Below are 13,710 nucleotides of genomic sequence, written 5' to 3'. Positions count from 1 at the left end.
TCTGTGCAGCAGAATGTCGAAGTCCAGTCGTCTTCTTAGTTTCAAGTTGATTCAGGATGATCTGCTGTGCAATGGCACTGCTCCCACTCTTATTCCCAATCTGAGGGGTGGATCACCTACTAGGTCCCTCCTCTGGGTGGGACCAGGAAGGGGGGCGATTACACCCCCTTTCCTTTGTCCAGCTCCTCGCCAGCCCTGGGTCTGGAAAGTCCCAGGACCGGTTTGGACTTGCTTATGCACGGGGACACCTTGTGTGCCCCGGGCATGTCTCAATCTATTCAGCCCTGTCCTACCCAATACACAAAACCCTGTCTGGGGTGGTGCTCGCACCTCCCAAGGCAGGAAACCCTTTGTCCAAGCCTTCCTCGCTGGAAGGACTCCCAGCAGCAGGAGGTCAGACTTGTGTCTGTGGTGACAGCATCCATTTTGTGATGCTGAGGCTCTGGTTAACTTTAACCGGGGTTAAGGCTACACACATGTCGTGTCCCTCTAGAAGGGTGGAATGCTATCCCCGTCAACAGAACTGTCGAGGGGATAGTATTCTAAATCGTATGACACCTTACTCGACATGTTTTGATAAAGCCAAACCAAAGATAGTATATAACCGCGAGGATTATAATGCACTTAAGAGTATATGGTATGGCAATATCCCGGGACAGCTAAGGGAGTGGTTCCCGACAGCTGCAGACAGGCTCAGCTCATGCTAGAGCCCCATCTCACATATTTAAAAGTACTCTGCATCCAGGATTGATGAGGCCTTCCATAGGAGTGGCTGATAGGAACATATGTGTCCAGTTTAAGGTTAGATAAAGGGATACTATATCTAAGTAAGGGGTGATTACACCAACTTACCCCAGCTGAGTGATCAGCCAGTTGTGTCAAATATGGAGGCCAGACCAGGGGTGGCACAATACTTGCTGCAGCCCCTGGTAGGCCTTGGATGCACCTATGCCCTGGGTACCTAGGGTACACTGTTACAGGGGCCAACAAAGTGAACCAGTTCCAATTCGTAATGCACCTAAAGTGCATTGGCAGTAATTTAGAGAGAGAACAGCAGACTGTGGGTCTGATTAGCAGGCCCACAGCCACATTAAGTCATAAACCAGTGAAGCAAAAAGCAAAAATTTGGGGTGACCATAGGATAGCAGACCCTACTCTCCTACACAACCCCCCCCCCCCCCAAACGCAGGGACATTAGACTAACCTTGACCAGTTATGTCTTCATGTTCTAAGTGGAAGTACCTGGAGAGACCATCTGCGTTGCCATGGTCAGTCTCTGGGCGGTGCTCCACTGTAAAGTCCATCCCCTGTAGGGAAATGGACCACCTGAGTAGTTTGGGGTTTTCACCCTTCATCTGATTAAGCCATAAGAGGGGCTTATGGTCGGTCTGAATCTTGAAGTGAGTGCCAAACAAGTATGGTCTCAACTTCTTCAGGGCCCACACCACAGCAAATGCCTCCCTCTCAATGGCTGACCAACGTTTCTCTTTGGGGGTCAGACTTCTGCTAATAAAAGCAACGGGCTGGTCCTGGCCATCTACATTAAGCTGTGAAAGCACTGCTCCCACTGCCAACTCAGAAGCATCTGTTTGGACAATGAACTCTTTTGAGTAGTCAGGACTCTTCAGGATAGGTGCAGAGCACGTGGCCTTCTTCAGGTCATCAAATGCCTTTTGACAATTTACTGTCCACTGAACCTTTTTGGGCATCTTCTTGGATGTCAGATCATTAAGAGGAGTCACAATGGACCCATAGTTCTTATCAAACTTCCTGTAGTACCCAGTTAGGCCCAAGAAAGCTCTGACCTGAGTCTGGGTAGTTGGAGGGGACCAGTCCTTGATGGTCTGGATCTTACTCTCCAGTGGTTGAACTTGGCCTCCACCTACAAGGTGGCCCAGGTATACAACCTTACTCTGCCCTATCAGGCACTTTGTTGCCTTGATAGTGAGGCCTGCCTTCTGCAGAGCCTAAAGCACTTCCTTCAGGTGGACTAGGTGATCCTCCCAGGTGGAGCTAAAGACAGCAATATCATCCAGATATGCACCGCAAAAGTCATCCAACCCAGTAAGGACTTGATTCACCAACCTTTGGAAGGTGGTGGGTGCATTTTTCAAACCAAAGGGCATCACCACAAATTGATAATGTCCACTAGGGGTAGAAAATGAAGTTTTGGCTTTAGACTCCTCAGCTAACCTGATTTGCCAGTAGCCAGCTGTCAAGTCAAATGTGCTCAAATATTTGGCAGAAGCCAACTTGTCAATGAGCTCATATGCCCTTGGAATATGGTGTGCATCTGTCCTGGTGACAGCATTGAGTCCTCTGTAATCCACACAGAACCTCATCTCTCTCTTGCCATCTTTGGTGTGAGGTTTGGGGACCAGAACCACTGAGCTAGCCCAGGGGCTCTCTGAAGGCTCAATGACACCTAATTCCAGCATCTTTTGCACCTCAGTCTTTATACAGTCTAGCCCAGGGGCTCTCTGAAGGCTCAATGACACCTAATTCCAGCATCTTTTGCACCTCAGTCTTTATACAGTCCCTGACGTGGTCAGGTTGCCTGTAAATTTTGCTCTTTACAGGAAGACTGTCACCAGTGTCCACCACATGGGTACACCAGTTAGTCTGACTGGGTGTCAATGAGAACATATGCCTGTATGCCTGCAGCACTTGTCTACAGTCATGTTGCTGATGTTCAGTGAGGCTGTCATCTAAGGCCACACCATCAACTGAGCCATCCTCAGGGTTATGAGTGAGCAGGTCTGGGAGAGGGTCACTCTCTTCCTCCTGTCCCTCATCTGTAGCCATGAGCAAGCCCATGTCTTCCCTGTTGACATATGCCTTTAGTCTGTTAACATGGAGCACCCTGTGGGGGCTCCTGGGAGTTCCTAGGTCCACCAAGTAGGTAACCTCTCCCTTCTTTTCCAGAATGGTATGGGGTCCAGACCATTTGTCTTGGAGTGCTGCTGGGGCCACTGGCTCCAACACCCATAACTTCTGTCCAGGCTGAAACTCAACCAACACAGCCTTTTGGTCATGCCAAGCTTTCTGTAGTTCTTAGCTAGCCTCAAGGTTTTTGGATGCCTTTTCCATGTACTCAGCCATCCTGGAGCGGAGACCAAGTACATAGTCCACTATGTCTTGTTTAGGCTATTTGAGAGGTAACTCCCATCCTTCCCTCACCACACATAGGGGTCCTCTTACAGGGTGCCCAAACAACAATTCAAAGGGGCTGAAGCCAACCCCCTTTTGAGGGACCTCTCTGTAAGCAAACAAAAGGCAGGGTAGAAGTATGTCCCATCTGCGCCTGAGCTTTTCAGGTAATCCTTTGATCATACCCTTTAGGGTCTTGTTAAACCTTTCAACAAGCCCATTACACTGTGGATGGTAAGGAGTGGTGAACTTGTAGTTGACACCACATTCCTTCCACATAGCTGTCAAATATCCTGACATGAAGTTGGCACCTCTGTCAGATATTACCTCCTTAGGAAACCCCACTCTGGAGAAAACTCCAAGTAAGGCCCTGGCCACAACAGGAGCTGTTGTGGTCCTAAGTGGAATTGCCTCTGGGTACCTGGCGGCATGGTCCACCACCACCAGTATGAATCTGTGCCCAGATGCTGTAGGGGGATCCATTGGACCTACAATATCAATCCCCTTTCTTTCAAATGGAACCCCCACCACAGGTAGTGGTATCAGGGGGGCCTTTGTGGTGCTACCTGCTTTACCACTGGCTTGGCAGGTTACACAGGAGCGACAAAACTCCTTGGTGTCTTCAGACATGTGAGGCCAGTGAAAGTGAGGGACAAGCCTGTCCCAAGTCTTATTCTGGCCTAAGTGTCCTGCTAAAGGAATATCATGGGCCAAGGTGAGAAGGAAACCCCTAAATTGCAGAGGTATAACCAACCTCCTGGTTGTACCAGGCTTGGGGTCTCTAGCCTCTGTATAAAGGAGTCCATCATCCCAATATACTTTATGGGCACCTTGTGCATTCCCAGCAGCCTCAGCAGCAGCCTGCTGTCTGAGGGGTTCAAGAGAAGGACAGGTTAACTGAGCCTGCCCCAAGTCTGCCCTAGAAGGTCCCCCTGTCCCCAGAAACTCAACCTGATCAGGTTCAAGTTCTTCAGAGACAGTTCCTTCAGGGGTCTCAAGATCAGCTTCCTGTGAAGGCTGATCCTCACTTGTAGGCAGTTGGGAAGGCACGGCCTTTACCCTCCTGTTCTTCTTCTTGGAAGGTTCTTGGTCCATTGTTCTAGGATCCAAGACCTGAGGTTCAGAGAGGCACTTGTTGGCCTGTGACCTGGTCACAGCAAGGACATGTGATGATATCCCTAACATCTCTGCATGAGTCCTGTACTCAACTTCTGACCATAGAGAGCTCTCCAGGTCATTGCCCAACAAACATTCAACTGGGAGATCAGCACTAACCACAACTCTTTTTAGGCCAGTTACCCCTCCCCAGGAAAAGTTAACAATTGCCACACTATGTGTAGTAGTGACATTGCTGGCATTGGTCACCAGGTAATTATCACCTGGCATGTATTGTCCAGGGTCCACAAAGCTAGGTGTCACCATAGTGACACTGGCACATGTGTCCCTGTAAGCTTGAGCCACTTTGTCATTAATCAAAGGCGTCTGTCTGTATTTGCCCAGATTACTGGGACTGATTGTAGGGGTCAAATGCATGTCCCCCTCACAAACCAGAACAGCCTGTGTAAGGGTTCTGACTAGGTCAGAATCTCCTTCAGTTCCCAAGGTGATACCCACTACCCCCTTGGTTTGTGGACCAACACTGCTAGCTGTACTAGTGGGTGCAGGTGCCTTAGGGGCTGCAGTGTTGGGGGCTCCACCCTTTTTACACTCACTTGTCCAGTGAGAGGTGTTTTTGCATGTACTACACCAGGGTTTTCTTTGACCTTCTTTCATCTTCTACTTGGAAGGTTGCGGCCCACCCTCTGTATTAGGTTGGGGCCCTGCTGAAGACTTCTGGTCTTTAGCTTTCTGCTCCCCATCCTTCTGGTCTGTTTTCTTCTGGTCACCACCCTGGTTCTGGTTCTGGTTCTTTTGCTTAACTCCGGTTCTAACCCATTTATCTGCCCTCTTTCCCAATTCTTGGGGAGAGGTCAAATCTGAGTCAACCAAATGTTGATGCAACTGCTGGTTCTGACAAATATTTAAAATGTGTTCTCTCATCAGCAAATTGTACAATCCTTCATAGTCTGTAACCTTGCTTTCCAGCAACCAACCCTCCAGAGCCTTAGTGGCACCCTCAACAAATTCAGACCAGTCCTGAGTCTGTGTCTTCTGGGTATCTCTGAACATTAACCTGTACTGTTCAGTGGTTAAGCTTAACCCATGAATCAGAGCACTCTTCAGGACCAGGTAGTTTCTAGAATCCCCATCACTAACTGTGAGGAGTCTGTCTTGGCCTCTACCTTCAAAGGAGAGCCACAAGATTGCTGCCCACTGCTCCTGAGGGATCTGTGGTACTTTGCAGGCTCTCTCAAGTGCAGTCATCCATTTGTGGATATCATCCCCAGCTTTGTAGGGGGGCACAATATTACTTAGGTTTCTGTTATCAAAAGACCTGTCTTTATCCTTTTGGATAATGCTGCCATCAGTGGGTTCTATTACCCCACTCTCTCTAGGCTGTCTTGCTCTAGCAAGCTTCTCTTGGGCCAGGGCAACCTCTAATTCTTGTCCCTGGATCCTAAGCTCAGCCTCTCTCATTTTGGCCTCATGTTCCCTTCTCTGAGGGCTAGTCATCTCCCTTCTGGAGTGACCATGAGAACCTCTAGAAGCCTGGGAGGTATTGGAGTCACCTGAGTGATTCCTTCTCCTCCTATGCCCCTGGTTAAGTCCACCTGGGTGCCTGGGCAAGGTCAGCCTTGCTTCAGTCCCAAATACACTTAAGTTAGCCTGGCTGAGCCTGTTGGCTGGCACCTGACTAAGTCTACCAGCATCAGAATCACTGTTCCCCCCTTCTGTCTCCTCTTCTTCTTCCTCCTCCAAATCTATCTGAGGAGGTCCAGTGACTTGGTCATCCTCATCTACCTGGACTATGGGGACAGGGGTCTCAGTACTATCATCTTCAGTGGGAGAGCCTCCTTCAGCATTCCCTGTGGGGTCTGCTTTAGAGGTCTTTAGAGCCTCAGACTGGTCTAAGAGCTCTCTAAGGTGGTCTGAAGTACGGGATGGCCCTGTCTTCAGACCTCTTTAGACACAAAGCTGTCTTAGTTCCTTAAAGGAAAATATAGCAAATCCGGATGGTGCCTTTGGAGGGTCACTCTCAGCAGAGACATTCCCAGTGGAACCTTCTGCCCCAGACATTGCTCTAGTGTGGGTGGATATGTTGCAATCTACCTACACTGATGTTTACCTACTAAACCTATCTAGTAGTTGTAGTCAGGGTGTGCTACTCCCTATCCTCTACAACAACTAAGTTCAGTAGAACTTAAGTATACTAGTCTTGTTTTAATATGTACCTTTCAGGTACCTGTATGATCTTTCAAATGATAATCTCAAAGATTGCAATGGTAAAACAACAGCAAGCTCAGATCCCAATCCGCTGCCACCAATGTGAGAAGTTGGCCTGATATATGATGCTCACTAGTTCTAGTGATCACCCTGTATCATGCCAAGCAACCCTTATGATGATCGGTTGTAAGTCAACCTTATAGACCAGTTATCCTAGTGGTAACGTGGACAAAGCAGTCTTAGGCTAAACTCTGAAAGGCATGTGAAGCCAGCTGTATTACCATACACAACCCCCTTGAATACCAAATGAAAGGACACCACACAGATATATATTGAAAATATATATATATAGATTTATTAACTACAAATATCCCCTGGACTCTTTATGAGCACAGAAGCACAAGCGTTAAACACAAGACAGTTTAAAATACACAAAAGTTGCACAATATGGATGAGCCCTAGAGGCCACCTAAACCATATACAAAGAAAGTGGTATAAGAGATACCAATCAGAAAGGAAACAGGCCTAGGGCCTTGGGAATCGCTGGAGCTGATCGGGACTAGCAGTGACTAAGTCGGGAAAGGGCCGCGGGACTCGGTGCAATGTTTAAAGTGCACGCACTCACCAATACAAAGTCTATGGTGCGTAAAAGTTGGAAAGTTAGTTAGTTCGGAACCTTACGAGTGACCTAGAAAGCTGAAACTTGAGACATAGGCCCTAGAGGTGTGTACCAGTGTAGGAACACCGGCGTTGCTGATTTACCTCACCCACAGGAAGCGGGTGCACTGGGTCGAAATAGTGTCGGGTTTCGTCACGCTGGTCGATGGTGCTTGTAGCTGAAGATGCTGCAGGCGGCTCGATATGAAGAGTTCCGGTGGATCCTAGGGTGGATCTGAAGATGTGAAGACCTGAAAGCAGAGGGGACAATGTTCAAAGTCACTAGCCAGTGACTACCGTGGAACCAGATTGGAACCAGGCGATGTTGGGTGCAAACAGGTGTTGAGGTGTAGCTTCTCTCTGCAGCCACATGGACACCGGGTGTCGAGGACGTCCAGGAGTTGGTCATGAGCTGTCCCACGTAGGCTTCTCGCTGTTGGCTGTGACGGTAACTTGATCGGAGCAAACAGGCCTTGGCTAATGCAAGCCACGCAGGAGTTGAAAAAGGCTTATCACTCGGACCAGCAAGGTCAGAGCGGGTGCTCCTTTTTACAGGAGCGAGGGCAAGTCTGGAGCAACTAGAGCCGCAGTGTAGTTCTTCGGTTTCGTCGCCAAGATGGCCGCTGACCACGTGGCTAGTGGCCGGGATGGTGCGTCGAGTGGCACAATGCAAAAAGGTCCCACTCAGATCGTGTAGATGCTGGGGGGCTGATCTTCGATGCAAGTGCTGCCTGGTGGTAGGGGTTCTAAGTCCCCAAAGCACAACGTCGAGGATACCTCTGATGCTGTGCAGTCAACTCTTCGGGGGTCTTCCAAGATGGCCGGTCCCACGTCTCTCGGTGCCTCCACGGGTCCCTTCTTTGCAGAGACTGTGGATCGGGCTGTGAGAAGTTTGGGAGTCTGTGTCTTGTCAGGCTCTGGGCTCGGGCTCCGGCGGGAGGCGGCGGCAAAGCAGACATCGATTCGCTGGTTGGTACCTGTATTCACAGGGTGGCCACTCCTAGGCCACAAGGGAGATTCTCTTCAGTCTTCTGTGCAGCAGAATGTCGAAGTCCAGTCATCTTCTTAGTTTCAAGTTGATTCAGGATGATCTGTTGTGCAATGGCACTGCTCCCACTCTTATTCCCAATCTGAGGGGTGGATCACCTACTAGGTCCCTCCTCTGGGTGGGACCTGGTAGGGGGGCGGTTACACCCCCTTTCCTTTGTCCAGCTCCTCGCCAGCCCTGGGTCTGGAAAGTCCTGTAGTGTAGTTCCTAGTTTCCCACTAGGCCCTGCGCATTGGAATAACATAAACAGTAGTATCGACTTGGAACTGCGGATATTCCAGGCCTCCACTGACTATGCTAAACTTAATTGGGTTGTGTTACCAACTAGCTCAGAGGTCACTGGAAACTTTCTTCTCTGCATAGGAAGTGATCAGCTTCCTTGGCACAGACAAGAAGGGATTCAGTTTTCCAACAACCGTGCAACATGACAACTTTGCTCCTCAGATCAAGAGTCAATCTCTAGGGTCGTGTGAAACAATAGACATGTATTTCACTCAGTCAGTCTAGTGCAGTTTACTTTCACGAGATGTAGAGAATAGAGAGACGGGCGTTAGTCAATAAAGGGTTAACATTTATTGAACAGTCTTTCTTCTCGTACAAGAGAAATGTATTGCCACAATTGCAATAATTGTTATTATAAAAAGTACGTACAGTAAGATAAGTATTGCGAAATAGAACTGTAAAAGCATTGATATGGTTTCTTAGCCATACAATGGTTTAAAAGTAATAAAACATATATACAGTCATATATACATTAGGCTAACATACTCAACTGGTGCTTCTAACTAAGCCTACCCCAGTGTGCCTGACCTAAGCCTAACACATGAAAGGGGAGTAAGTAAGTAGCTTTAAGTTAAGTTGGTTTTGCCAAGGTTTGTTTCAAGAATTCTTGTCTAAGGGTTTAGTCAACACCATACCTCTGAATAGAATGATGGAGGATTGGTATCTCCTTCAGGGGTCACTCTCGATATCCCAGTCACCCGCGAGGGTAGACCGGAAACGCCGGAGCTGGATTTCTCTGCAGGAGAAAGGCAGCGGGTCTCTTCAGCGCGTCGAGGAAGGAGGGGGGACAGCGTCCGCGGGCTGCTGGAATCTGCTGGATGTCTTCGCAGAGGACGGCTGTTCAGCTCCTTAAGCGTACTGCACCATAGTTCGCGCTTTGGCAGCGATAATGGTATCAGCAGCTTCACCACCACAGGGACAGCAGGCTGCAGCGACAGAGTGCTAGATTTACCAACACGGGGTCTTGCAGGCAGCTGGCATCAGCAACAGTAGCTCGCATTGCTTAAGGCAACGTTGGTAATATTTATACCTGACAGGTGCCGGGTTTGACGCAAGTTTGCTGGACATAAGACGTCAATTAAAGATGTCACTAGGAAGTGATAGTTATCAGTTGCTCATTAGAGTTCCATTACTAATCAAAACACAGCAAGCGGGGATTTCCAGGTTTGCTGAGTTTTTATCTTGTTGAAGAACTCGGAGTGTTATCTAGGAATATCAGATAGTGACTACTGCTCTGTCATTGCACTAATTGGTCGCAAAGGAAGTGGCAGAGAGAACTATGCTGGAATGTGGCTCTGTTCGTGTGAGGCCAGAGATGACTTTTCAGAAAATCGCACTTGAACGGTTATGCCAATATAGGGAATAAATGGATTTATAGCCGAATAGGGGCATAAGGTCACAGTATCGATCAGGAACCTAGATAAACACGCAACACCCACTCCACGGGTTAATGTCCATCAAAATTACTAAAACTAAAGCAATTAGATGCATGTGTAACATTGCCCACCCCAAAATACATAAATGCATTCGAAATAGGCGTACTTGTAATACATGAATTTAGGTACTGTACGTTTTTTAAACATAGAAATCATTCAAAAAATTATTGCATATGAAATCAATGAATGATTATGCAAAAGGAATTACACATGAAGTATCTCTGACAGAAGAAAGGCGAGATAAATCATCACATAAAAATGCATTGTAATAACATGTGTGCTAGAGGCTGGTGTAATGTTGTTATGTCTCTAGATGTGTTTAGAAATAGAAGTGTGAAGCTTCTGTTCTCTAAGAATAGTTTTTACGTTAAGCAAAGAATTGTTCGTGCCAAAAAAGGTCAATATTAGAAAAATTGTCCAATTCAAAGAAAATAGATTTCCAAAGCTCTTGGCAGTTTTTGTTGATCAAAACTGAAGGCCGAATTCAGAGTTCATGGGAACGCTGTGTGTCGGAAAGCTTCTAAAAGTTATTGTTTCTGTACGGGTGAGAACATCGTATCAGACAGGCTCTCAAAGAATTGGTCTAAAAATTCAGGTGATAGTTCAACCAAATTAGATAGCGCTGTAACTTGGCAGGTGTGAGAATGAGTGCTGTCATCATAGTCAGAACCAGCAATGCTCACAGAACGTTGTACCTGGATGATGTTGCTTTTGTCACTCGCTCCACTGTTACCACTTGGCTGTAGTACAGGAGTCTCCACGAATGCCGTCATCAGGATTGGTAGCCGCTGGGGACAACACAATCCGTGAGCCGTTATTGGACTGAGCAAAGTATCGACGTCCATTGGTACTGCTGATCGAAGTGAAAGACAGATGTCCAACACGCATTCATCGCCGCAAAGCATACACCGTAGCACAGGTAAAATGCAATTTTGCCATATCGGTCTGAATGAAAGGAACCAGGTCATGTTTAGATCTCTCAGCCTGGCCAATCCAAGGACGTTAGTTATCCTGTCCCGGTAGCGCATTGCTAGGATTGTCTCTTCCATTCCCATGGGAGCTATGTCTGAGCCGAGGCTTGCCATAATGAAGCAGGAGGGTCAAAAATAGAATCCCTGCGACGAGTCCCAAAAATAATGGTATGCCGCCAAAAATGGAGTGAACAAAATTAGGAAAGATTCCCAAAATTGCCTGGAAGGGTGTTAGCAGTCCCGTAAAGACTGTCTTAAATATGCCTGGGATGCTTGTTGCACTAGACATGTTAAGGAGTTGGCTGAACATTTCTACGAAATGCACGGGGCAATTTGTGGATAAAAGGTCATGAACTTCAGTAGCTGTCCTTGCAACTAGAAGATCATACGTCTCTTTAGATGACGTTATAGGCACTGTTGTCTGTAAAAGTACAGATTTCATTTTGCTTAATGTATCAATTCGTATAGAATAGAGATCCAGACGAGGCCAGATGGGAGTCACTGTGTCTGGAGGCCCACTCGGAAACAATGCTTGCATACAGCATTTGACCATGGATGTTACTTCTACTAGATAACTTTTCCCTGGCACGAGGCCACAACATCTGTGATCCGTTCTAAGAATGTAACTCCCGTTCGCGAGTTGCATAAAGAAGGGCTCTATCTGAGTTGCAGGTGTGACTAGCTGGTGGCATGAAAGGTTGTTTGAATTTCCATCACATGCTCCGTGTAAATTAATACCCTGACACAAAAGTATACCGCTTAATGAATGTTTACAATTTTCACCACTAAGAAACACATTTTTGTCGCTGTCACTACAGCAAGAATGAGTGTATGGTAATTTCCATTCAGATTTTACATATCCTTTACCCAATTGTTCATATTGGCCAGCAGGTATGTACTCAAGGCACTTTTTAAATCGGAAAGTTGTTATCGGAATTGTGATAATTCCGTGTATTATCCATTCAATGACAGGACTCTCTGACATTGTCAATGGAAATCTCTCGAGTTTTTCGATGCTCAGGATTGTATAGTCTGCTCCTTTCTGTGCCAAACTGATCTGTTTATCAGTAAGGTTAAAACTGGAAAATAATGACGTTGTGTTGATTAAACGCCAAGGCACATAGCCTGAACGAAGATTTTGCAGCGTCCAGCCTAATTCTATAATAGAGCGTAATTGAGACTGGCCATGTTGTAACATTAGCAAATCTCTGTCTATCACATCAAAGGCAGAGGATACAATATTGTCCAACGAATATATTCTGGAAGACAGAGTCATTAACCCATTGTCTACCACAGAAAGTGATTTCTCCAAACTAATACGATCAATTTCTCGTATTTTTTCAGCAGTTTCAATTTGCTTTACTTTCCAAGCCTCGTTGTAAGCAGCATAGATACTGGTCGCTATGAAACGCTTTTGACGCTGTTTGCGTGGTCCAAGAATGAAATCGCGCAAATCAGCACCATCTTTTAGTAAAGACAAGTGTTGCTTAATTTCAGCCAGTGTGGACGAAGCTAGCCATTCAAGGCAGAGTTTCCCTACACTGTATGTTGTTATAATCCCTGGATGTTGTCTCTGGGAGTATCTCGGGTCTAATCTGGTCATTTTTAACCCCTGTGTTTTATTCAGGAATCTATCTTGACAGCTATTTGTGTCTGTAGGCCAGATTAACCACTTTTTCCAATCAGGATTTGTTCTGTTGAAATGTAAAATTTGTGACACGTCTAACTCAATATCTGCGGTTGCATTTTTCTGGTATTGGCTTCGGTATAGACGGTGTTTTGAGGTCTTTGATCTTAGCTAGGCCAAGACAAGATGTTTGGTGTATTGTGTCATTTAAAAATAACATTTGTTCTGGTATCATGCAGGTTCTAAATAGTGCTTCAATGCCTTGCACCTGCCAATCTTTTGTACCCCAAATTGTTTTCGTTTCAATATTATTTTTCCAATAATCAAAACCAAATGTCATCATTTTGTCATAAAATGCTTCTGAATATATCAATTTAGAATTTGTCAGCATTGTTTTCATTCCTGTTTTATCTAACAGTTTGTAATAAAACGTTTCTGCATCACTGGTGTTAAACCCTGAGAAGTATTTGAATTTCTCAAAAAATGCTTTAGAACTGCTTTTAGGTGGTGTAGAACAATGTTCCCATTGATTATACATAAAAACATTTCTAGGCTGTGCAGATTTATGCAAGTAATGATCCCCATAGTGGGTATAACAGAATAACTGCTCATAACTAGATGAACCTTGTAAATAATCATGATCTGTGAATCTAGCTGACATTACTAAATCAGACATCATGTCATTAATACTGTTAAAGTCCCAATCATCAGAGAATGTACTAGGTGTCACAGAGTCACTTAAGGAAACCTTTAGTTGATGAGGATACTTCAGGATTTCGACCGGACCATAGATCTCATAGTCTGTTTTCTCCCATACTACCCCACCAGGTATTGGAATTGTTGTGACATTTACTGTTGACAGTTCTCTTTTCTTCACGTGGGATGATCTGTGTGGTTTCAGGACTAGGTTGATGTTCTGACTTGCTGTGTCCATTGTAATATATTTTCCCTCAATGAATTTTCCCAAACACAGTACCATGATGAGCCAAAGCAGGAGGAAAAATACACCTAGACCAAACCAGAACTCTAGCCAAGGGGAAATTAGGTAGATTTCCTTCAGTTGATGAAAGAGTTCCGTTGCTTTTTCTTTAAAAGTCTGTTTTGTTTCCGGCATCACTTCGGGCTCGTTTAAATCTTCAGAGAAGTTGTCAAAGTTGATGAAATAACCAGAGGCAGTTCTGTCAATTGATGGGATTGTTCTTTCAATCTGTCTTT

This window comes from Lissotriton vulgaris, chromosome 1_1, assembly GCF_964263255.1.
Source record: "Lissotriton vulgaris chromosome 1_1, aLisVul1.2, whole genome shotgun sequence".
NCBI classification, from domain to species: domain Eukaryota; kingdom Metazoa; phylum Chordata; class Amphibia; order Caudata; family Salamandridae; genus Lissotriton; species Lissotriton vulgaris.
The sequence above is the reverse complement of the archived record's forward strand: the minus strand, read 5'-3'. Positions refer to the sequence as shown.